The 23,377-nt window shown below is 41.7% G+C and overlaps 1 protein-coding gene across 7 annotated transcripts in view; it reads left to right on the top strand.

The window, feature by feature from the left end:
• Window positions 1–23,377, top strand: part of LOC121270011 (A-kinase anchor protein 13-like) — a 394,374-nt gene that overhangs the window by 68,517 nt on the left and 302,480 nt on the right. The window contains exon 3 of one of the 7 annotated variants that reach the window (XM_041175276.1): window positions 17,499–17,662. The exons of the other annotated variants lie outside the window; for them this stretch is intronic. The gene's annotated coding sequence lies outside the window, so the exon portion shown is untranslated. The remainder of the gene's footprint in view (window positions 1–17,498; window positions 17,663–23,377) is intronic. 7 annotated transcript variants of the gene reach the window in all.

Raw genomic sequence — 23,377 nt, 5'->3', positions numbered from 1 at the left:
GTCCATGTGGCGTAGATGCACCCATAATGCTGCTGGGAAGGGAGTTCCATGATTTTGATCCAACAACAGGGAAGGAACAGTGATAAAGTTCCAAGCCAGGATGGTGTGTGGCTTGGAGGGGGACTTGCAGGTAGTGATGTTCCTGGGGACTTTCAGGTAGTGGTCTGCTGCCCTTATCTTTCTAGTTGGTAGAGGTCTCGGGTTTGGAAGGGAATTTGGAACTTAAAATGTTAACTTATTTATTCATATTTCTAAATTGCTCTGAAATTGGTCATGGAAACAAACTTTAAAAACTGACTGGGGGTAGTGGAGAAATTGTTATATTATGTTGAAATATATGACGCTGGTAACATTCTTTTACTAAACAGCAAGTACTCTGATAAGTCTAATAAATTTTTGTGCCCTCTCTCAAGATGCACTTTCACTTCTATCCATTTTTAAGCCACTGTTTTTTGGAAGTAGATCACTGTGGATAGAGGTTAATGCTAATGTTGGAATAGTAGAATGATCCCCTAACCCCATCAGAATCTAGATTTCACATCTTGCAGAATTTTTAAAATGTTGCAATCTTGTGTTGTGATGGGAATGGGTGGGATAGGTCGTTGTAATCACAAACATTTATTTTCAGACAAGTAATTGCTTTAACCTTGTGGAGAGAGGAGACCAACTTGCTTAAATAACTTTGAAATGTGGGCTGGAGGTGAATGGAAAGGATCAGTTGGACAGAAAAAGTAAGAAATGATGAAGTGCTGTGGAGAGTGAACGAATAAAGAAATTTGCCAAACGTAATTAGAAAGATGGGTTAGGGCACATCTTAACTTGGACTTGTAGGAGACATAATGGAGGGAAGATTTCAAGGGAAAGAAAAAAGAGTGGTAAGGAAGAGAATATCAACGCTGGATGGTTTGAAAATTGAAGGAGGTTTGTTGGCAAATAGACTGGCACAGGATAACGAAGCATGGGAGGACAACTATGAGACAAAAGCCTGCAGAGCACACATAGTGATGATGATGAATTGCTTTGTTTGTTCGCTCCCCATTGGAGAAAAACAGCTCTCATAGGTTCTGAATGTATGATTGTAGTTTTTGCTGTAATGTGCTTTGCCTGGCAGGCCTTGTGACGCAGTGGTAACATCCCTTCCTTTGAGCCAGAAAGTCCAGGTTCAAGTCCCACTTCTGGACTTGATGACCATGGAAGGTGTGCTCATATTGTGGCCAAACAGGTTGATTATCCGAAGCGAAAACAAAAAATGCTGGAAAAACTCAGCAGGTCTGACTGCATCTGTGGAGAAGGCCAGAGATAACGTATGACTCTTCTACAGATTGCCAGCCTTTAAACCCTTCCAGTGCACTCCATGGCAGGTGGTAACAGTGGGAGAGTTTGATGGTTAGCCATACTACATACTGCAGAAGTAACAGCAAAGCACGACAGTACTTTGCCAAGCGTAATCATGAACCAATCCAATGGAAATCCATGGTTGCCAATGCCCTCTTAGGACTTGAGACCTGAAGGAGGAGGAGTGCTTTGTCCCTCTTGCGTGTTGCAGCCAGTGTCGAATGGCGACAGTCGATGTTTTGATGACTGAGTATTTTAAAACATAATATTGTCCTCTCATTGCTTATTTGTGTGAGGGCTGGATCAAGCTGAGTAAATCTGTCCAACTAGTGCAGGAAGAGTTCACTGCTCAGCAACTAGAATTCCTTGCTCTCCAATCCCTCTACACCTCTATCCCCCAGCGGGATGGTCTGAGGGCTCTCTGCTTCTTCCTCAAACAGAGGCCCAAACAATCCTCATCCACCACTACTCTCCTCCGTCTGGCTGAACTTGTTCTCACACTGAACAATTTCTCCTTAAACTCCTCTCACTTCCTCCAAATAAAAGGTGTGGCTATGGGTACCCGCATGGGCCCCAGTTATGCCTGTCTCTTTATGGGGTATGTGGAACATTCCTTGTTCCAGTCCTACTCCGGCCCCCTCCCACAACTCTTTCTCCGGTACATCGATGATTACTTTGGCGCTGCTTCATGATCTCATCTGGACCTGGAAAAATGTATTAATTTTGCTTCTAATTTCCACCCCTCCATCATTTTCACATGGCCCATCTCTGACACTTCCCTTCCTTGACCTCTCTGTCTCAATCTCTGGTGATAGACTGTCCACCAATATCCATTACAAGCCTACCGACTCTCACAGCTACCTCGACTACAGCTCCTCACACCCCGCTTCCTGTAAGGACTCCATCCCAGTCTCTCAGTTCCTTCGCCTCCGTCGCATCTGTTCTGATGATGCCACTTTCAAAAACAGTTCCTCTGACATGTCCTCCTCCTTCCTTAACAGAGGTTTTCCATCCACGATGGTTGACAGGGCCCTCAACCGTGTCCGGCCCATCTCCCGCGCATCCGCCCTCATATCTTCTCCCTCCCAGAAACATGATAGGGGGTCCCCCTTGTCCTCACTTATCACCCCACCAGCCTCCACATTCAAAGGATCATCCTCTGCCATTTTCACCAACTCCAGCATGATGCCACCACCAAACACATCTTCCCTTCACCTTCTACTAAATATTGAGTTCAGCAATTTTAGATCATGAACTCCCTCCTCCATCCCCACCCCCTTTCCGATTTTCCCCCTCCTTTTTGTTTTTTTCTATAATTTATATAGATTTTTCTTTTCCCACCTATTTCCATTATTTTTAAATGTATTTCCATCCATTGTTTTATCTCTACTTTTTAGCCTTTTTCGATTCCCTCACCCCACCCCACCCCCACTAGGGCCATCAGTACCTTGCTTGTCCTGCTTTCTACCCTTAATTAGCACATTCCTTAGATAATATCACCACCTTCAACACCTCTTTGTCCTTTTGCCTATGACATCTTTTGGTTATCTCCACCTATCACTGGCCCTCTACCCAGCTCTTCTTGTTCCACCCCGCCCTTAAACCAGCTTATATTTCACCCCTTTTCTATTTTTACTTAGTTCTGTTGAGTCATGCGGACTCGAAACGTTAACTGTGCTCCTCTCCGCAGATGCTGCCAGACCCGCTGAGTTTTTCCAGGTATTTTTGTTTTTCCTTACTCTCTGATTAGGAGGCAAGTTACAAACTATTTATAATATCCAGGATGCTTACGTATAGAACAAGTCATTCAAATCCTGTATTGGAAGAGGCGGGTAGCATCTTCCCTTTCACAAAATTAAAGGGAATTTGTGACCCTATGAGGGAACCCTTTTGTAATTTGCAATGAGTTATCATCTATGCTTCCAAATAGTATTTTCAGATTGCACAACATATTCTGCACTTGGCTGAATGATGAGGCTGAATGTTACATAAATGAGTCTTGACCTGAGTAATGGCTTTTGAGAACAGGATGAGATCAGTCGAAATAATCAGAACCAGCTGATCATCCTCTCGTCTCGTACTTTCTTGCTAAGCGAACCTGTGTTGTGTTTCCATAATAAGTTAGATGTAGGCTTTTCATTATTTTTCCTTTATATTTGCCTCGGGGGTTTTTCTGCATTCTTTGGGCCTTGTGTATGCTTGTTCAACACTTCGGAGCGTTAAAGGCCAAGGCGGCAGAGAATTCTGCTCAAGTGTGGGTGCCACGTGTGGGCCAGTAGCTTGTATTGTTCACAACCAGGATGATAAAGCATTAATCCACTGCCTCGCAGCAGCGCACAGACAGAATGTGGTTCTATTGTACATCTGACCCTGAGGGAGGTACGAGTGTCAGCTGATTATCGAAGTAATTTTGTTGGTTTCCTCCCAAAGATTTTATTTCATTTGCAGATAGTTATTTTAATCAACCAGGCAGGCTAATGGAAGGAAATGTCATCTACACCCAGCCACTAAAAGATGCTGAGGCTGTGATTTGATGAACATTCTCAATGTGAAATGATTTTAAATGTAATGTTTAAAGAAGTATATAAATTCCTGGGTTTAATTATTTGTGCACTCCAGTACCTAAGGTAAGCTTTGGTTGGAACAATTTGCTTTCAACCCTGTCCAATTTGTTTTTGCACCAGTGGAATTTGTGAAATTTTAGGTATGACGGTGCTGATTACTGTTTGAATATTCGGGGAATTTTTATGCTGCACCCTGTAAATCGTTGGCTAAGTAAGAAAGGTCAAGCCCACCCCAGAAACATGAATGCTCCAGTAACTGTGATCAGATTTCTCTTAATTTGGGTTTGAAGTCACATTGTCAAAGATTGCATTGGATGAAAAAGGATTTTTTTCTAGGTATCAAACATTTTGTTCATATGGCCATGTTACTAACTATTTTTCCATTAGATCCAGGTTGTATATTGTTGCATTTTCTTTGTGTTCCTCCAATTTTATCACTGTTTTGCTGCAGGCTTGCCCTTCACTAGGATGCTGTTGGACTTGTGCCTGACATACTCTGGCGTCTCATCCATGTGGATATTATTTACAGATTCGATAGTGTTAGTGCTGTACATTCTCTGAATTTGATAGTGTTAGTGTTGTGTGTTCTCTGGACTTGGTAGTGTTGGTGCTATGCATCTTATGAATTTTGTAGCAATAGCGCTGTGTGATGTTGAATCCCTTTACACTGTTTGCTCCGTAGCCTGTTGTCCATGACTGAATCAACTTGCACATTGAATTTAATCATTTAGAGTCTATAGGTTGATTAGATCAAATTACACATGGGTGAGTGTTGTCTTCATTGGCAGTCAGAATGCACTTGCATTTTAACTGCATGGGTGGTGTCAGCAAACAATTTCACTGTTTTTGCCACAGTACTGGCAGATGTCCTGTAGATCAGCAGACCAGAATCAATCCTTCAAATAGTTTGCTTAGCATCTCATGTAGTTAATGTATGATCAGAGGTGTAGCACAGACTGTTTCACAGGCTATGAACCCGCTGCCATAGCAAAGGGAAGGTACACATCAGGACTACACTGAGTCATGATGTTGACTTGGCTGCATGTTGATCTAGAAGGCAAATTGTGATTTCTTCAGTTGAAGGCTATCTGCCATGCTCATTGAGTTACTTTGAGTGTACAGCACAGAAATGGGCCAATTCGACATGACTGGTCTGTGCCAGCACTTTTCTATTCATTTACGGGATGTGGGTGTCACTGGCTGGGTCAGCATTTATTGCCCATCCCTGATTGCCCTTGAGAAGGTGGTGGTGAGCTGCCTTCTTGAACCGCTGTGACCTGTGTGGTGTAAATATGCCCACGGTGCTGTTAGGGAGGGAATTCCTGGATTTTGACCCAGTGACAGTGAAGGAACAGCGATATACTTCCAAGTCAGGATGGTGAGTGGCTTGGAGGGGAATCTCCACATGGTGGTGTTCCACAAGGATCTCCTACTACTCTATCTAACCCTATCAGCAAATCCTTCTAATATTTTATCACTGGTGCATTCTCCACGACAATGCCTCTACCAAACAAAAGTCCACTCGCCAACCAATCAGCACTCTCTTCACATACAGTATACATTGTTGTTTTCCCTTATATTGGTATTCTTGTGAAGTGTCCTGATGAGTACAAGACGAAAAGTTTCAATATCTCTCTTTTTTCAGCAATATTACTTTTTCTTTCATGTGCTCATCTAACTTCCCCATAATTGCATCTGTGTATTTGTCCCAACTACTCCTTGTGGCAGCATGTTCCACTTTTTCCTAAAATAAAAGCAAAAAACTGCGGATGCTGGAAATCCAAAACAAAAACAAAAATACCTGGAAAAACTCAGCAGGTCTGGCAGCATCTGCGGAGAGGAGCACAGTTAACGTTTCGAGTCCAAATGACCCTTCAACAGAACTAAGTAAAAATTTCACCTCCTTTCTATTTTTACTTAGTTCTGTTAAAGTGTCATTCGGACTTGAAACGTTAACTGTGCTCCTCTCCGCAGATGCTGCCAGACCTGCTGAGTTTTTCCAGGTATTTTTGTTTGTGTTTTCCACTTTTTCCTTCTCTGGTTAAAGAAGTTTCTCCTGAATTGCTGATTGGGTCTTTTAGTGACTGTCTTATATTCATAACCTGGAGTTTTGGGCTTCCTCTGTCTATTAAAGTTTGTGCCTTTAACTTTGAGAAATTATTCAGATGTTTCATTGATGTTGGCTTCTTTTTCTAGTGCTTAGGTACTGCAAGAGGTCATCTGCAGCTAGTGTATCGTGCAGTGTGAGAACTGCAAGCCACAGGCATGTGGACAGCCACATTCTTAACTGTTCTCCTACTAACTCTGTGGTTGAGCTTTCACTCTTGCTAAGTTTTATGCCGTGCTAAAGGCAATTTGGTTTTAATCTTCTTCAGCCTCACCATAAAGACAGGGCAATTCTACAGCTACTGGCTTAAGTCTGGTGTTAGTTAGAATGAGCAGGAACTGAGTCATACCGTCAACTCTGCATTGCCTTCAGCAAGGGAAAGCAAGCACAGCTCACTGGAATTCAGATGTGGGCGAAGTTTAATTTTAGTGACACTTTAGTGTTGCTTCTAACCTTGCAGCTGTCTTGGAGGAAGAGTGAAGCCCAGGTGATATGAACTCTTAAGGCACACTGCTTCCTGAAATATGGAATATCGATTTGATAGCTTTGCACAGAGTTATATTGTAGTGTGGGGCTGAAACTGGTTCTCAATGATATAACATGTGCATGTAACAGACTTATGTTTGTGTGTGCCTGAGAGAAAGGCAGGTTGCCTAAACCCATTAGTGCCAGGTTCATAACTTAGAAACTTTTTTAAAAATAGTCATTTGGCAGGACAGAACTTGAGTATTGCTGAAAAAAGAGACATGTCTAAGCTTTTTGACTTGTACCCATCTAGACACTCACAAGAATACCAATATAAGGGGAAAACAACAATTTATATTGTAAGTGAAGAAAGTGCTGATTGGTTGGGCAAGTGGTGCTGCCATGGAGAATGAAAACTTAGACTTTTTTAACTTTTATTTGATCTTTGGCTTGCTTTGTAATTAAGCGCAGCATTCCTATCTGAAATATTTTCTTCAATTGTCTTGTTTGCTTACACACAAATAAACTTCCTTGGATTTTTCTGTGTTGCTATTCAAAGATATCCTGTCAGATTGAGACACTTGACAGGGCTGTCAACACCTGTGAAGTGGCAGAACAGTACAGTAGGGCAGTCTCTTGGCTGCTTTTCCTCCAGACAGTGAGATTTACAGTCTGAGTGCTTTATATAACATTTGCGCTCAGGTTGCTAATCACCGTTTGCTAATCTTTTCGTGATTTTGTCTGGCCTAGCCTCTGCAGGGGACTGAAGGACACTGCAGGGACTTCCACACCTTCCCTCCGTCCCAATAGCGGCCAGGCCTTCAGTCATCTTGTCCCCTGGTCTTCCCCTCCTTTGCAATTGATCTGTCTTTAAACTTCCCTGAAAACAGCTACCTATAGAGTGGTTTCTCCTCTGTTTATAAAGCCTTAAGGTATTTATTGGACTAAATTTGCTAATATAGATGAGAGTTGTAATCTCCACTTGGATCCCCCATCCCGTTCCATTTTCCCTGCTCTCTAAACTGAGCACTTGCAACCTTTCTGCAGCATTAATATCAGCACGGGGGACCTGAGCTCAGCTTAAAATGCCCAAAATAGTGGTATACACTGATTGGGTGGTTTGGAAGGACTCCTGTTGTGTGGCTAGGTGAATGTCTTGCATTCAGCTGCAATCCTTGCCCCTCGGAATGCTCCATGGGCTCTTTATTTCCGAGCTCCCCATAACCTCACATCAGTTTGATCTTGTTTGAACTTCTCTTGCTTTATCTCACAGCTTGCTGTTTCAGCTGCCTCTTCATTGCCCATTCCCCCACTGGTGCTATTGTGCTCCTATTCTCTGGAGCTTTTCAGTGAACCCACTTGATGTGCTCCATCCAGCTATTACCAAATGCTGCATAAAGTTTCATGTTAATGCTAGAGGTGCAGCGTCATAGTGTGACTATATAATGAATGAAGTTGAGTTTCATGGCATTCAGTGGGACTCTTGCATCTTGGCTTTGCTTCTTGGTGCACTGGATTTGAAGATAGTCTTACACTTTGACCCGTTAGTGCACTCTGCAGTTAGATCCCCAACCTGCTGCTGAGTTATAGCTTGTTGACATATATTTGAAACATTGATGTAAAGAGGTGATGTAATTATTGCTGTGGGATCTTGCTCCATTTACAAGGATCATTTCTTTCCCTACAAGAGTTTCATGTAACAACTTGCGTTTATATAAGGATTCTAATGGCACTTGACAGGAGAATAGGTGTCCAGCAGAAGTAGGAGAATGAGGGGAAAGCAAGACTGAAGAGAGGTTTTGAGGAGATTTTTTAAAGGCACAAGGTTAGAGATGTTTTGGTGGTGGGTGCATTTCCCAAAACAGGCTGAAGTAGTTGAGGGTCTGTATGATGCTAATGTATTTGTTTTGTCTGTTTTATTATGGTGTGTAGATTTTTGGAGTTTACTTTTTGAGTAAAGAGCAAGAATCCCAAATAGCTTGGATGCTAATAGCCTGAATGCTTTGACTCATTGCATTCTCTGTTATGTGGCTCAGCAGATTGCACATGTAATGATGTCTTGGAGGCTCTGATTTCTGTCTGGTCATAGATACTGAGACAGTGTCTAGTGGGAATGGAAATATAAACTCAGGATTGCCAAATTGGGGAAAAAAATGCAACATTTGAATCACTAAATGGGTTGAATCTAAATGTTAAAATATTACAGGAAGCTCGCCTAAGTGGCAGCTTGGCTTACTGGTAGCAGGCTTGCCTCTGCATCAGAAGGTTAGAAAAATCAGAAGCTGCACTCTTAAGATCTGAATATCTAGGTTTGATAGTTCCATGCAATGCTGAGCGAGTGCCGTACTATCACAGAGTTGCTATGTTTCAGCTGAGGCCCTGTCTATCCGTTAAGGTAGATTTAGAGTTCCATGGTGCACTAGGACGGAGGGCAAGGAGTTCTCCCAGTGTCCCGGGCAACATTTGCCTTTCAACCAATGTCACTAACAATATAGATTTAACTGGTTGTTAATCTTATTGCTGTTTGTGGGATGAACTGTGCGCAAAATGGTTGTCAAGCATTTTGGGATGCTCTGATGGCATGAATGAACTTGCATTTATGTAGCACTTTTCTTTCAACCTTTTGCATCAAATGAATTTTGAAAATGTTTTCTGTCCACCAATTTTCTGCCTTCTCAAGGTGCTGACTGACTTGCCCTGGGGTGCAATTCTTCAGGTGACAGGTGTGCTTTGGTACATCATCCGATTACATCCCTCCTATTTTAAGTCTGACCAGTGAGGGTCAGCAAACCATTTTGCAATAGGGAGCATCACAGCCAAGCTGAATCATGTCCTTGTTCAATGCTATCCAAGAATGCGCTTTCCAACAGGACACATCTTAGCACACACCTCAGTGCACAGCCAGCAATCTATTCAAGATTTCCATAAATTTTAGACCAGCGGGAAAGAAGATGGAGCTTCAGAAAGGGAAGGTTTTCCCTGAAACAGTTGAACAATTCAGAATGAGCTACTTTGTGTAGAATATGGCGTAGGTTCAAGGTAGACATCCTAACAAGGCAGAAAACTATATAATTGGGAGATTTGGATAGATGTATGAGGGAGAAGGTGATTGATAAAAAAAGCGAATACCCTTTAGCCTTTTCCGACCCTGTGTCCTGTCAAGCTGTATAATCCTTGGCTGTTCTAGAGATTAATTTTTTTAAAATGCTCCTATTTCTGCAGATATGTACAATAAACCTCTAACTTAAATAGTTTTATCGCTATTTTTAAAATTCTCACTAGTTTATTTTTAGGAGTGGAGAACTCTTTTTTGAACATGTCACTGTTCTTTTCTGCATTAGCCAGATAGCAAAAGCAAACACGTTATCTCTCAGAACAGTGATGATCTCTTGGGGGTGAGGGAGTATTCTATGGCTCTCTGCCTGCAAAGAGTATCCGAGTATCCTTTCCTCCACATAGTTTTCCAGTGGTTGCAGTATTGGCAGAGCTCAGGACTCCTGTGGATTTTGTTTTTATTTGGAGAGTCTAAGATTCTGGCAAGTGTGAGGTTTTTTTTGTGTGTGCTACTTGCGAGAGAATTCCGAACGCTGACATCATGCATTTGTGTTTTCAAATTAAAAAGAAAATTGTGCAGTGCTTATTGTCTCCAGAGAGTGTGGTCCTTTCCTTCCTGTCTTAAGTGGCATTGACTACCTTTGCACAAGACCAGTATTGGCCATCAGTCTTGGGAAATATCTGACTTATGCTGGTTTGCTCCAGTTTTTTGGTCAGGTCAAGTTGGGTGGAACCTCAGATGCAGTTGCAATAAAAACAGAAAATACCAGCCATGTCACGTAGGTTGGTCAATATCTGAACCATAGCTTGGTGTCTAAAGTGATCCTTACAGCTGATGAATTGTTGAGACGTTGTGCCTTTCTGCTGCCAATCTTATTCCTCTCCTTTTGAAGTCATAGAATCATGGAATGGTTAGAGCATAGAAGGAGGTCACTTGGCCTGTTGTGTTGAGCAGGCCCTCTGCAGGAGCAAGTGTTGGATCCTTACCGAGGTCTGGTTTCATAGGCACTGTCCATGTGGCCACTGTTGATTATGAGCCAGAACAGGGGGTGGCTTCTAGGCTTTTTGACTGTGGAAGGCACCATGTCTCTGGCTCAGCTGACATATATTCTCATATGTACAATCCCATCAGGGATCACCGGCTGATGATTTGGAGTGGGGATCTCCTGTGGATGTTCCTTCTAACCTAGGATTGCTGAGGCTGTTATAGCCATATCAGTGATCTGAGTAAACTCACTGAGGTAGACCTAAACTACTTAGCTAATTTCTTTCAGAGGCAAATGGCCCTGAGTATTTCTAGAAGTTTCTGATTTTCTAGATTTTCTGTTTTCTGCATTGAAATGAAATTTCTTAAACTGCTCACAATTCCACGCACAATCTGCAGTAGAGTATCCATCCTACACTCAGGCCATTGTCTATGCATCTGTGAACAAAACCCTGAGGAGAGCTGCCATTGCCATTTGAAAATGGCATCAATATGCATTGTGGGCAGGTGCTGGGTTTCCAATCAATAGCAATCCTTAAATTAACAAGTTAAGGAATTTTGGGGATCAAACCTGCATCTCTACTTGTTCATCTTGCAGCATGTGATAGCAAATACACCTCATCCAGATAACAACAGGAATTCCACCCCCCCCACCCCCCCAAACTTCCTGGCATGGCTAAGTATTAACTATAACTCTGCTCTTCATTCTGGAGGTGGGAGCTAGTTGGGAAATCAGCATACAGCCTTTGAACCATCATTTGTACCTGTAGCCCTTTCTTGTGAGATGGATACTAATACATCCAAAACCCCTTTCCGTTGAACTCTTCATTATTCCAAGCCTTTATCCCTTTTATCCACAGCCTTAAGCTGTTGGATTGCTTTATTTTGCAAAGCTCTTTTAGAATCATGTGGTATTACAGCACAGAAGAAGGCTATTTGGCCCTTCAAGTTTGTAGTAGTTCTTAAAATTCACCCCATGAGTATTTTTTAAGCAGCTTTTTTGAATTCTGGTGCTTAAAGTTGGCAATCACAACATTAATTTAGATATTTCAATCTTATTCTTCCAGAGTATGCATCCTGCCATTTTCAATGCCACATTTAGTTGCTGCTTTAGTTAATTCTGTGTCCTGGCAACCTGTTAAAGCAATTGGTAATCAGCTGTACAAAGCAACATTTCTAATACCTGTACTAAACTTGCCATCTGCATCCCTGAATGTGCTGCTGCTGCCTTAATGTCCTGCCCTCTGCTGTATTTGAATGTTGCCTTTAAATCTACTTTCTGTATTCTACACCTATTATAAGGTTCCCTCTAAGATTGGAGAGCTCTAACTTATCAGACAACTCCTCACCATTCATCCCATGACACCAGCCACATTGCTCTTGCCTGTATTGGAGTCCAGGACTTGGCAGTGGAATTTGCACTGAGCAAAGGGGGGTGTTTTTCGTCTGGGAAGAAGCCTTGTGCTGACACTCGCTGCAAGATCATTTCAGTTCTATTTGTTTTACTACTTAGGTGTAAAAAAAATGTACAATTTGGCAGACCAAACTCAGTCCAAAATTAACAGTGGACCCCAAATATTCAGTAGAGTTGAGAGAGTACTGTATAAGGAAATGGGTTGCATTTATTTTGTGAAGATGCAATACAAAAATAAAGTTTTTCAACTTAACATGAATGTGAATCAGAGTTAAAGTACATCTAAAGTATTTATAAAGCACTTATAATAGCAAAATATCCGAAGCCCTAAGCAGTTGAGAGTCAGAGTCTAATGGGAATATAAAAGTATTAAAGGAAGTGACTAAAGGTACTGATTTTTTTTTTAGAAAACTTTAAGCATGGCAAAAGATGTGTTAGGGAGGAAATTCTGAGTTTATTGGGTGGGGAGGTGGGACTGCAGATCAGATGATTGAATGTTGCTCTACTGAAGATAGAGTGAGAGGCATCCCACCAACAAGTGTTTAAAAAATTCAAGCAAGGTTTTAGGACTGTTGGAAGCTGCAGAATTTGGCCCGAGTGGCTTACAGATGAAGGTATACAGATAACACAGGTAATAATTATAAATCTGAATCATCAAAACCACTGACAGTCTCATTACTGTATCAGCAATTGGGCCCAATGACTGCCTCATGCACTGAAATTCCATTGCATCTAAAGTAAAGGAACACATTGAAACGTCAATTATCCATCATTAAAAAAAATGCTGCACTCTCCCCAGTCAGGTTGTAGACTTTGAAATATTGGGGATTTCCCAAATGGCTACACCACTCAGTGCTTTGCTGCTGCAGCCTGCTTTGTCTTGCTTTCCTCCAACCCCTCCCCCAGCTGCACGGATGAGTACTAAAGGCTAATCTGAGTGGAGAGATCAGTACTATCTTCAAATCATGTTGAGCTTGTCTGTAAATGTGCTGGAGCTAAGGTAAGGAGCTAAAAATAAACCTACTGCAGGAAGTGTGCACTGTTTTAGTCACATCCTTCATAAGTAAAAGAATGCAACAAAGCTCATGTTCCTCATACTGGAAACTATTATAAGCCAAATTCTATACTAACCACATGTTTCCTTGCTCTCAGATATGTGTCTCCTATCTCCAGGATAGGCAGCTTTCACATGTGAGGACAGTTTTGTTAAGAGCATTCTTTGTCATGGGTTGCCATAGGATCACATGGATACAGTTATATGGATACTTACAAGGGCTGGAATTTCAAATTTTGACCTGCGATTCTCTGAACATGTGTTCCTTACTCTCAACACTTTTATGAAAATAACTGGCTTCAGCCCTTCTGATCCCTCGTTGGTGGAATTCCATAAATAATCCACCGACAGTGTAATGTGTTGATTCACAGAGCAGAGATGTGTGTTAATTAGCTGCGCAGTGCCAGATAGGATTCTTCCTGAAACTTAGGACTGATTAAAAAGCAACCACTAGTATCTTGATCTTTTTTGATGTCAAATATTGAAAAATCATTATGTAAAATGTATTTTCTTTCCTGGATATCCTAAGATTGCTAGCCTGAAACCTCCTCCATTCATTTGTTTGTTGGCTGATGCCCTGGCTTCACCCTGGTCCCCAGGTTCCTTGAGTTTAAATTCGTCATGCTGATCCATCTAGAATTCCATGGGGTGTATTTTGTGGTCTTGAGGAATGATGCGTTGGCAAGTTTACAGCTAAACTTGAGAAGTTGACAGTTGACTTCTAATAAAAGCCTGATCTGGTTGTTTCCATGTGCAAATCCAACTTGCTTTTAGAAGAGGTGAGACACTCCAAAGGACAGTTCTTGGTGACGTCAAAGGAAGAATAAAGTGCTTGCATTTATATAGCACCTATCATGACCTTGGGTCATCTCAATCACTTCACAGCCAACGAATTACTTTTGAAATTATAGTCATGTTAGGGAAATACAGCAGCCAATTTGGTCACACAAGCAGCAGTAAGATAAATGACTGGATAATCTGTTTTAATGATTTTGGTTCAGCCATAAATGGTGTCAAGGACACTAGAGAATTCCTCTGCTATTCTTTGAGTAGTGCCATGCAGTCTTTCATAACCACCCGTGAGGACAGGTAGAACTGAATGTCTAATCCAAAAATCAGCATTTTGGCAGTGCAGCACTCACTCAGTACTGCAGTGAAATTTTGGCTTGGATTTAAGCATTCAATTCAGTAGATAGAGGCTTCAACCCATGACCTTTTACTTTTGTGTTCTTGTACTTAGGCAGGTGTTCTAGTACTGAGGAGGATGCAAAGAAGCTTCAAGGGGACTTGAACAGGCCAAGTGAATAGTTAAAAACATGGCAGATGGAATATAATGTGAATAAGTGTGAAATTATCCACTTTGGTAGAAAAAAACAGAAAGGCAGAGCATTTCTTAAATGATGAGAGGTTGGGAAGTGTTGATGTCCAAAGGGACCTGGGTGTTCTTGAGTCACTAGCATGCAGGTGCAACAAGCAATTAGGAAAGTAAATAGTATGTTGGCCATCATCACAAGGGGATTTGAGTATGGGGGTAAAGATGTCTTGTTGCAATTGTATAGAGCCTTGGTGAGACTGTACCTGGAGTATTGTGTACAGTTTTGGACTCCTTATTTAAGGAGGGATAAACTTGCCATAGAGGGAGTGCAATGGAGGTTCACTAGACTAATCCCTGGGGCAGCAGGATGCCTTATGAGGAGAGATTGAGGAAATTGGGCCTGTATTCTTTAGAGTTTCAAAGAATGAGAGGTCATCACATTGAAACTCACAAAATTCTTATAGGGCGTGACAGGGTAGATGTAGGTAGGATGTTCCCCCTGGCTGGTGAGTCTAGAACCAGAAGGCACAGTCTTAGAATAAAGGGCAGGCCATTTAAGATTTAGATGCGAAGGAAGTTCTCTGCTCAGAGGGTGGTGAATCTTTGGAATTTTCCACCTTAGAGGGCCATGGAAGCTCAAACATTGAGCATGCTCAGGACAGAAATCGATAGATTTCTGGAAACTAATGACATCAAAGGGTACCGGCATCGCGAGGTAGATGATCATCCATGATCTAATTGAATGGCGGAGCAGGCTCAATGGGCCAAATGGCCTTCTTCTGCTCCTATGTTCCTATGAGCCAAGACAGACACTAAATGTAGGCAGAATGTTTATAAGTATTGGTATTGTTTAACATATTCTACTTTATTAGATATTAACTGTTCCTGTTGATGTAGCTTTCATGTCATAAAGCAGAACAATTTCTTCAAAAGCAGGAAGGAAGAGGAGTCTGGCACAGATCCATGCCCTGCAACTATCCCACCTCAAAGTGGCTTTAACAAACTTTTCAACTCATTGTTGAGCACGATTCTATGCTCATCTAAAACCCACAAACATTGACTTAACAATAGGTACCACTGGATAATGATTGGGAGTGGGAACCCTGGCTATTTCTCACCTCCCTTTCTCTCCAAAACCCCCACCCCAAACTACTGCTTTAACCTAAGGGCATTAATGTAAATTGCATCGCCCCAACTGATGATATAGCTGAGTTCAGCCAACACAGCAGAGGCCAGAGATGGAACCTGGGACCTTTCTGTCACCCTTGACTCAGCAGTATCACTCTTGCCTCTGAATCAGAAGGTCTTGCATTTAAGACTAACTCTAGATTTAAACACATTAGGTTGACATTTCAGTGCCTTACTGAGGAGCTGTTATACTGTTGAATGAGATGCAACTGAGGCTCTGGCTTCCTCTCAGTGGATGTAAAAGATCCCAAGGTAATGTTGGAAGATCAAAATTTATCCTTCTGCCAACATCACCAAAACAGATTATCTGGTGCTGTATCTCACTGTTGCTAATGGGTCCATGCTGTTAAAGATGGGCTGCTACATACTGTGCACTATAACAGTGCCCACACTGCAAAATATTGTTGGCTCTGGGAGCACCTTGTAGCATCCTATGGTCATGAAAGGTGCTTTTAAAATGTGCAATTATTTTCTTCCTCTTCCTATGAACTGTGTGCGTTTTTCTTCAATAATGCATGGAAATGTTGGACTACAGGAAAGTCATGTAGAAAATTGCTGGAGTGGTGGAGGTGGTCATAATGACAGCAGAAATATTTCATTATTCCACTAATTGACTTTTGGTAGTACAGAACTTGAGTATTGCTGAAAAGTCTCTTTTTTTTCAGCCATACTAACTGACTTGTTGCAGCCTGCCAGGATCTAGCATCTACAGACTTGAATCATGAAGAATGATTAGAGAAAAGATCAATACTTGGAATGGGCCTTCAGGTAGAAAAATTGAGGCAAAAAAGCCCTCTGGAATCAACAAAGGAAGATATAGATTCTACATTGGGTCTATCGTGGAATCTTTCTAGATGGATTTTTTTTTTTCAAACTAGGAGCAAGAGTAGGCCACTCGGCCCCTTGAGCCTGCCCTGCCATTTAATAAGATCATGGCTGATCTGAATGTAACCTCATGAACTGAGATAAGCTAAACAAATGTTTTTTTTTCCATCCATACAATAATTCCCTGCTTAACATTGTAACTGCGATCTAAAAAGTGAAACAACTTTAAGCTAATCAGATTTTCCCATTGCAACCAATGCAAAAGCTGTAATTAGGTTCTGTAGGACCTTTCTTGTCAGAAAAAAGTTTGAAACACTATACCCCAGCATTGAAATACCCTTTAAGTTGAAATACTGTACAGTCAACTTCTGTCATTCGTGACCTCCTCTAATGTAAATTTGTTTACCCGCACGAATGTTTTTTTTACACCCAATCACAGTGTGCAGCCTTTGGGATGGCTGGAACTTATCTAATTCACTCCCATTATAAAGTATGTTCACCATTCACAATTTCACCCTTCATGAGATTCTGCGAATGATGGGACTTTACTGTACATTCTTAGCTTCCTATATTCATACATAACCATTCATATTTTAAAACTTATTTTATTTGAAACATGCCCAACTCTTTCTACTTACCTCTTGCTAGCTGACTCCCTCCCACTGGTCGACTCTGTCTCACTCACTGCTTCCCTCTTCCGCTTCCTTTCGCTCGCCACCTTTATCGGTGGCCGATCCTCCCGCTCGCTGCTTCCCTCTCCTGAGTCCTTGCTGTGAGTGAGGGCTTAGGAGAAGGACAGGGAAGGAAGTGAGAGGAGCATTGAGTAGGAGGGTCAGGGAGGGGAGTGCTGATTGGGAGGGAACGAGCAGGAGAGAGTCGGTAAGCGGAAGGGGCTGCTTTAAAATGGTGCTGATTTGGGTCACGTGACACTACGCTGGCCCTGGCAAGAAACGATGCTAAAGGGGAAATGCTGATGCTTTGTGTGTATACTGATCGCATTAGATCAGCAATGCTGAATGAGGCATCTTAAAGTGGGGACTTGCCTATCTCATGATCTTAGTGGAAACTTGATGCTTACAATTTGGTGTATGAGAAATACAACAAAGAATGGCTTCCTTTCATGTCGAATGTTTAAATTATTGATTGGGTCGACAGAAGCTAAATCAACATTTATTTTTTCTTCATTACACAGCTGTAACACTTCGCAGCTCCAACTCCAAATGAATGGCTCCCAGTTGTATTCAAAACGAAAATATTGAGTAAATGTTTCTGTAATCGAGAGACATAAGCACGTCAAGCAATGCATAAAGGCTACTGACTGGTCAATTTGAAGCTTTACATATCCTGGCTAATAAGGTATTACATTAGGTGCAATGTCTTCTACTCTCATGTAGCCATGCTATCTTTGTTGGTTAATCAGTTTTGGTGGGTGACTGGTTAGGGTAGTGGTTGTTTCAGTACAGTGAATTGTATCAGTTAATCATTTCAGTCACCCTTGGCAATGGGAATCACTGGAGGTGTTTGTCAGTTAATTGGAAACAGGTTTTGTAAATTTTGTTATGAGGGAGAGGAAAGAAAGCTGAAAACGAACACCTTTGGTGTTGTGTTCCATTTCAGCTCTCAGCCTTTTATTTTAAATAAAATGTCCCCAGTAAGCACAATTACTGTGTTGGAAAAGGTGGTAGTGAATTATTCGACAGTGCTCCAAACAGTTGGAGAGGCCAAAATGTGTTGAGAATTAGTTTACCAGTATGCAGTCTCTGTTTTCTACAGGCTGTACTTGTGCACAGAAGGATACCTTCAGTTTACCAGTCAATCATTTTGCAGACTACAATAGTGGAACAAAATTTTAATGCATTTTGGAAGCCCACTGCTGAGCCATGCGATATGCTTTTGAATGCGTCTTTATGTGGGGATAGGGTGTACTTTAAAAATCCAGTACAAAGTGGAGTCTGTTTGTGCTGCCTAAGTCACAATGCATTAACGTACCCTGGATGAGAAAGCATTTTAAAATTATTACTTCTATCCTGTGTAATATGGGCCTGGTGAGGCTATTAAACTTGAGAGTCTTCCCTTCATCTTACTGCTGGGGAGAGCTTGTGCCAAATGAATGTTCTCATGATGACCATAGCGTTGGTTCAAAGTAACCAATTAAAATGGCTCATAACCAGTGTCAGTGAAACTAATTGTTCTGCTGAAGGGTCATGAGGACTCGAAACGTCAACTCTTTTCTTCTCCGCCGATGCTGCCAGACCTGCCGAGTTTTTCCTGGTAATTCTGTTTTTGTTTTTTGTTTTAATTTTTTTGGTTGCTGTGTTTACTATGACCTCATAGGTCCAACTGACCTGTGGCCAATCTGGTGCATTGGTGTGTTGAATGTGCGTGTATCTATACTCAGAAGCCCATCGAGTAATTGGAAAATGCTTACCCAGCAGGCAGATTTGCATCATAACATTTAATTTGTCAGCATACCTTTCAAGCTGCTCCAAATCAAGGGGTGGAGGAAAAGACAAGATGCAAGTGAATCTGACGATTGGGTGTTGGCCAATGCACTGATTTGTGCTTGTTTTTCTTTGAGGGGCCCATGACAATTGAATGCCCCATCAGCCAATTTTAGTTCAGGTAAATCTGGAACATTGCTCTGTCTGAACTAAAATAAAAGCAAAATACTGCAGGTGCTGGAGGTCTGAAATAAAACCAGAAAATGCTGGAAAAGCTCAGCCGTTCTGGCAGTGTTTATGGAGAGAACTAGAGTTTACAAATCAAGTCCAATGTGGCTCTTCTTCGAAACGTTAATTCTGTTCCTCTCTCCACAGATGCTGCCAGACCTGCTGAGTTTTTCCAACACACTCTGTTTTTATTATTTCTGTCAGAACAGCTGCATTAATTGTTCTTGAGCAACATTGAGTTTTTCTGACTAAATTCAAGAGGAAAGTATCTGTGGGGCTGCAAACTGTTTTTAATTTCAGTAACTGGTGACCACATAACCCAGCCCTGGAAATGAGAGCAGTTGTGAATAAAATCTCACCAATCCCATTGCCTGGACTCTGATTCCTAGGCTCAGTTCCCCATCCATTCCTACGGAAAAGAATGTGCCTTCATTTTCATTACAGCTGCCTGGTTTAAAACCTCAGAGCAAAGTTGACCTTCCTCCTCCTTTGGCATGGACAATGGGTTAAGGAGGAAGATTTTTTTTGGGATGTTGAGATATATAGACAGGAGGAGAAAATCATCTGCATGATCCTCCCTCCAAAAAAAGACTATAATTTGCACCCACTGCGCCATGATGTTTTATAAATAATAACTGAACAAAATGCTCCTTTTGGTGTGAAACAGGTGAGGAAGGTCTCTTCATTGCATTTCAGTAAGAGAGATGGGGGAAACAAAAATAATTGAAATACCCAGCTATTTCTGCTGCAGTAAGCTCATGTTTAGCTGTGGAAATTTGAGGTAAGAATGAGTGATGTGCCTGTTCGATCATGGTGTACACAGATCGGGAGAGAACCATCTTATACTTGTGCATGGACATCAACTGTTTTTTTGCCTATGGCGTATAATGTAAATGTTGTTCATTTTATCTTAGGTAAAATAAACACAATTTAAAAAGCCATTCTTTTGCTCAGTGCCATTTTAGTAGTAGGCTTTGAGTAATCCTTTCAGGATTCTTAAACCAGGCTTTTATGTTGCTTCAAGTTGCAAATGTGCAACTGTTTTAAATAAATATCCCTGTTTAATGAAATTCCTGGTCAGCAAAATATAAAAGCAGATATCATAGGGATACAATCATACTTTCATATCTGTGTGAGGCAATTTGGGACATGCATCAAGGCAAAAAATGCAGCACAGATCTTTTATAAAATGAACAACATTTACATTAAACACCATAGGCAAAAAACAGTTGATGTCCACGCACAAGTATAAGATGGTTATCTCCCGATCTGCGTACACCATGATCGAACAGGCACATCACACATTCTTACCTCAAATTTCCACAGCTAAACAGGATCTTACTGCAGTAGAAATAGCTGGGTATTTCAATTATTTTTGTTTTCCCATCTCTCTACTGAAATGCAATGAAGAGACCTTCCTCACCTGTTTCACACTAAAAGGAGCATTTTGTTCAGTTATTTACAAAACATCATGGCGCAATGGGTGCAAATCATGGCCTTTTTTTTTGGAGGGAGGATCACGCAGATGATTTTCTTCTCCTGCCAAAATATCCCAACGTCCCAAAAAAAAGTCTTCCCCCTTAACCCATTGTCCATGCCAAAGAAGAAGGAAGGCCAACTCTGTTCTGAGGTTTTAAACCAGACAGCTGTAATGAAAATGGAGCCATGTTCTTTTCCATGGGAATGGATGGGGAACTGAGCTTAGGGATCAGAGTCCAGGCAATGGGATTGGTGAGATTTTACTTTGGTTTTGGGGGTGGATAGGAATCTGGAAATTGACTCCCACAAAACCTAACCATAAAAAAGTGAGACTACAAGCCTTTGTTTAATGTAAGTAGTATGTGTACCCCACCCCCCCCACCAGGAGCTTGCTCTCAGACCCCCAACTCCCAGAATGTCAACTCCAATAACTGGCAGCTTTAATTGCTGCCATGACACTCAAACCAGCAATAATAAAATTGAGATATGGTTCCCTTTTATTTTTGGGATATGATGTCCAATAGTATTGGTGAGTTTTGAACTCAGACACTGCTAGCATTTCAGTAAAGTGTTGATTTTCCAGTTGGCCTGTGAGAATGACCCAGCTCAGTGATAATGCATTTTTCCCTCCAAACTTGTTATTCTTGGGAAGAATAGATTTGGTTGTGGAACACTGGGATGGGGCGGGCCAACTAACTATTCAATACTCAAGAGCCTGATAAAGCAAATTTCTAACAGAGAGAGATCGGAGTGCGTTCAGCACAATCTGCATCACAGCCTGGGTCCTGAGAAAACAACAGTTGCCAGGTCACTAGTGTTCCCAAGTATCCATGAATCCGTGAAAACCAGGTGTTGTCCATTCAGCTGGGCACCAGCGTTTTAAAAAAATCTTTCTGTGGCCAAGTGCCTTCTTAAATGGTCCTTCATCTATGTAAAGGAGAGACTTCAGCTCAGCATCAACAATTAGAGCACTGGGATTTCACACTTTATCTTGGCTCCCCTTTGTTTCAGGGGGAGCTGACTTTTAAATTGTATTGGGATGGGAAGGCAAAGAATAATCCCTTGACAATTCAATTTTAATATATGATCCTAAACCAAGTTTCATTTCACTTCCCCACTCTCTAAGCAGAACTCAACTAAACAGCATTTGTGGTTTCAGAGTTTATTAAGCCTAAAACCCTACAGTCCATTATCAGTCATCCTTTTGAAGCTAAAATGACCTTTAATCTTGAGGTTGATCCATGGCAGAGCACTTGGTGCTTGCTTCTGGTCTCTGGATGCTGCTCCTCTCTTTAACTGGTGCAACTCGCAAAGTCCTGGTCTTGCTCGTGGCTGCATGTTGCTAGGCATTGATTCAGCATTTCAAAAAATTTCTCGTCTACAGAAAGTAATGTATCTTGCTCATGCTCAGCATTCATAATTCTAACAGTCACTCAGTGTGAGCCGCAATCATACTCACAGATAAAAGAGCCCCACTTGAGCAACAAAAGAACCCCATTTTGCATGAAGTGTGATGGGTGCAAATGTATCACAGATGATAATCATAGGACTTATCTACATTCGTTGTCTACGGCTGTTTCACACTGTCTGCGTGTTGTATGTGACCTTGAGGTGATCTTCCAAACCACATTTGTCACATAATCTGTCTCTGCCCCTGCCTCAGTTCATCTGCTGCTGAAATCCTCATCCATGGCTTAGTTAACTCTCGACTTGGCTATTGCAATGATCTGCTGATTGTCCTACATCTCCCACCCTGCATAGATGCAGAACACTGCCACCCATGCCTTAACTCGCACTGTCCCGTTTACCCTTTACCCCTGCGCTTACTGAACCAAATTGGCTTGTGGTCTGGCAATGCCGTGGTTTTAAAACTCTCATCCTTGTTTTCAAATCCTCCATGGCCTCGCCCAGCCATTTCCCCACCCCTCCCAAACCAAACTCTAGCCTCACAACCCTCTGAGATCTCTGCACTCCTGTCTGGCCACTTGTGCATCCCTAATTTTAACTGCTCCACTGCTGGTAGCTGTTGCCTTTTTCTGACACAGCCCCTTAACTCTGCAATTTCCTTCCTAAATTTCCCTGCCCGTTTCATCCTTTAAAACCTACCTCTTTGATCAAGCTTTTGACTATCTGCCCTAATATCTGCTTATGTGTCTCTGTGCCAAATCTTTTAATGATTTTGTAAAGTGCCCTGGGACATTTTACCAAGCCAAAGGTGCAATATAAATGCCAGTTCTTATTGTAGTCCTTGTATCCAAATCAGCAAATACCTGGGAGGAGGATCCCTCTACTTTTAGACACCTGTATTTGCATGTTTCATTTTACTTACAGCTTATTTAATATGTTTGAAAATTAATGACCATTGTTTTAACTTGTTTCCAAATTCACACTCTAAACCAGCCACTGTCTAAATGTACGCTACCCTCTTATCATTATTGTGCAGAACTTAACGGTTGTGTTGCTGAGCGTAGCATGATCAACACCACAGATGAATTGGGTCAAAATTTCCATATTCTGCTGAGTTCGCTGAACTTTTATTTGGGGTTACAGTAGGTTCTCTGCATGTGGCATCAGTCCTGGGGTAGGGAGGGGACAATAATTGACGTGGATTTCTTCTCCTGATCTCTGCCCAATGCACTTTCTGGAATATGTTTTGTGAGGATCATGAAAACACAATTGAACTTGGCTGCGATCATTCTGTAATTCCATTATCTGAGGACCTGCAAATACGTGGTGCCTGGGAAGGACAACCACTTGGGCATGATTCTGAAGTGATGCTTTTCAGCAAGTATCAGAGCCTTTAAGAGAAGAGGGGAGAACAGTGACAAAAAAGAACTTCATGATTTTGTGTGTGCTTAGTTAAGGAACTGTCACAACTAATTGTTTAATATAAGCCACATCTTGAATAGAGTGGTGGTGATGG

The sequence above is a fragment of the Carcharodon carcharias genome, chromosome 26 (genome assembly GCF_017639515.1).
Source record: "Carcharodon carcharias isolate sCarCar2 chromosome 26, sCarCar2.pri, whole genome shotgun sequence".
Taxonomy (NCBI): Eukaryota; Metazoa; Chordata; class Chondrichthyes; order Lamniformes; family Lamnidae; genus Carcharodon; species Carcharodon carcharias.
The sequence above is the reverse complement of the archived record's forward strand: the minus strand, read 5'-3'. Positions and strand labels throughout refer to the sequence as shown.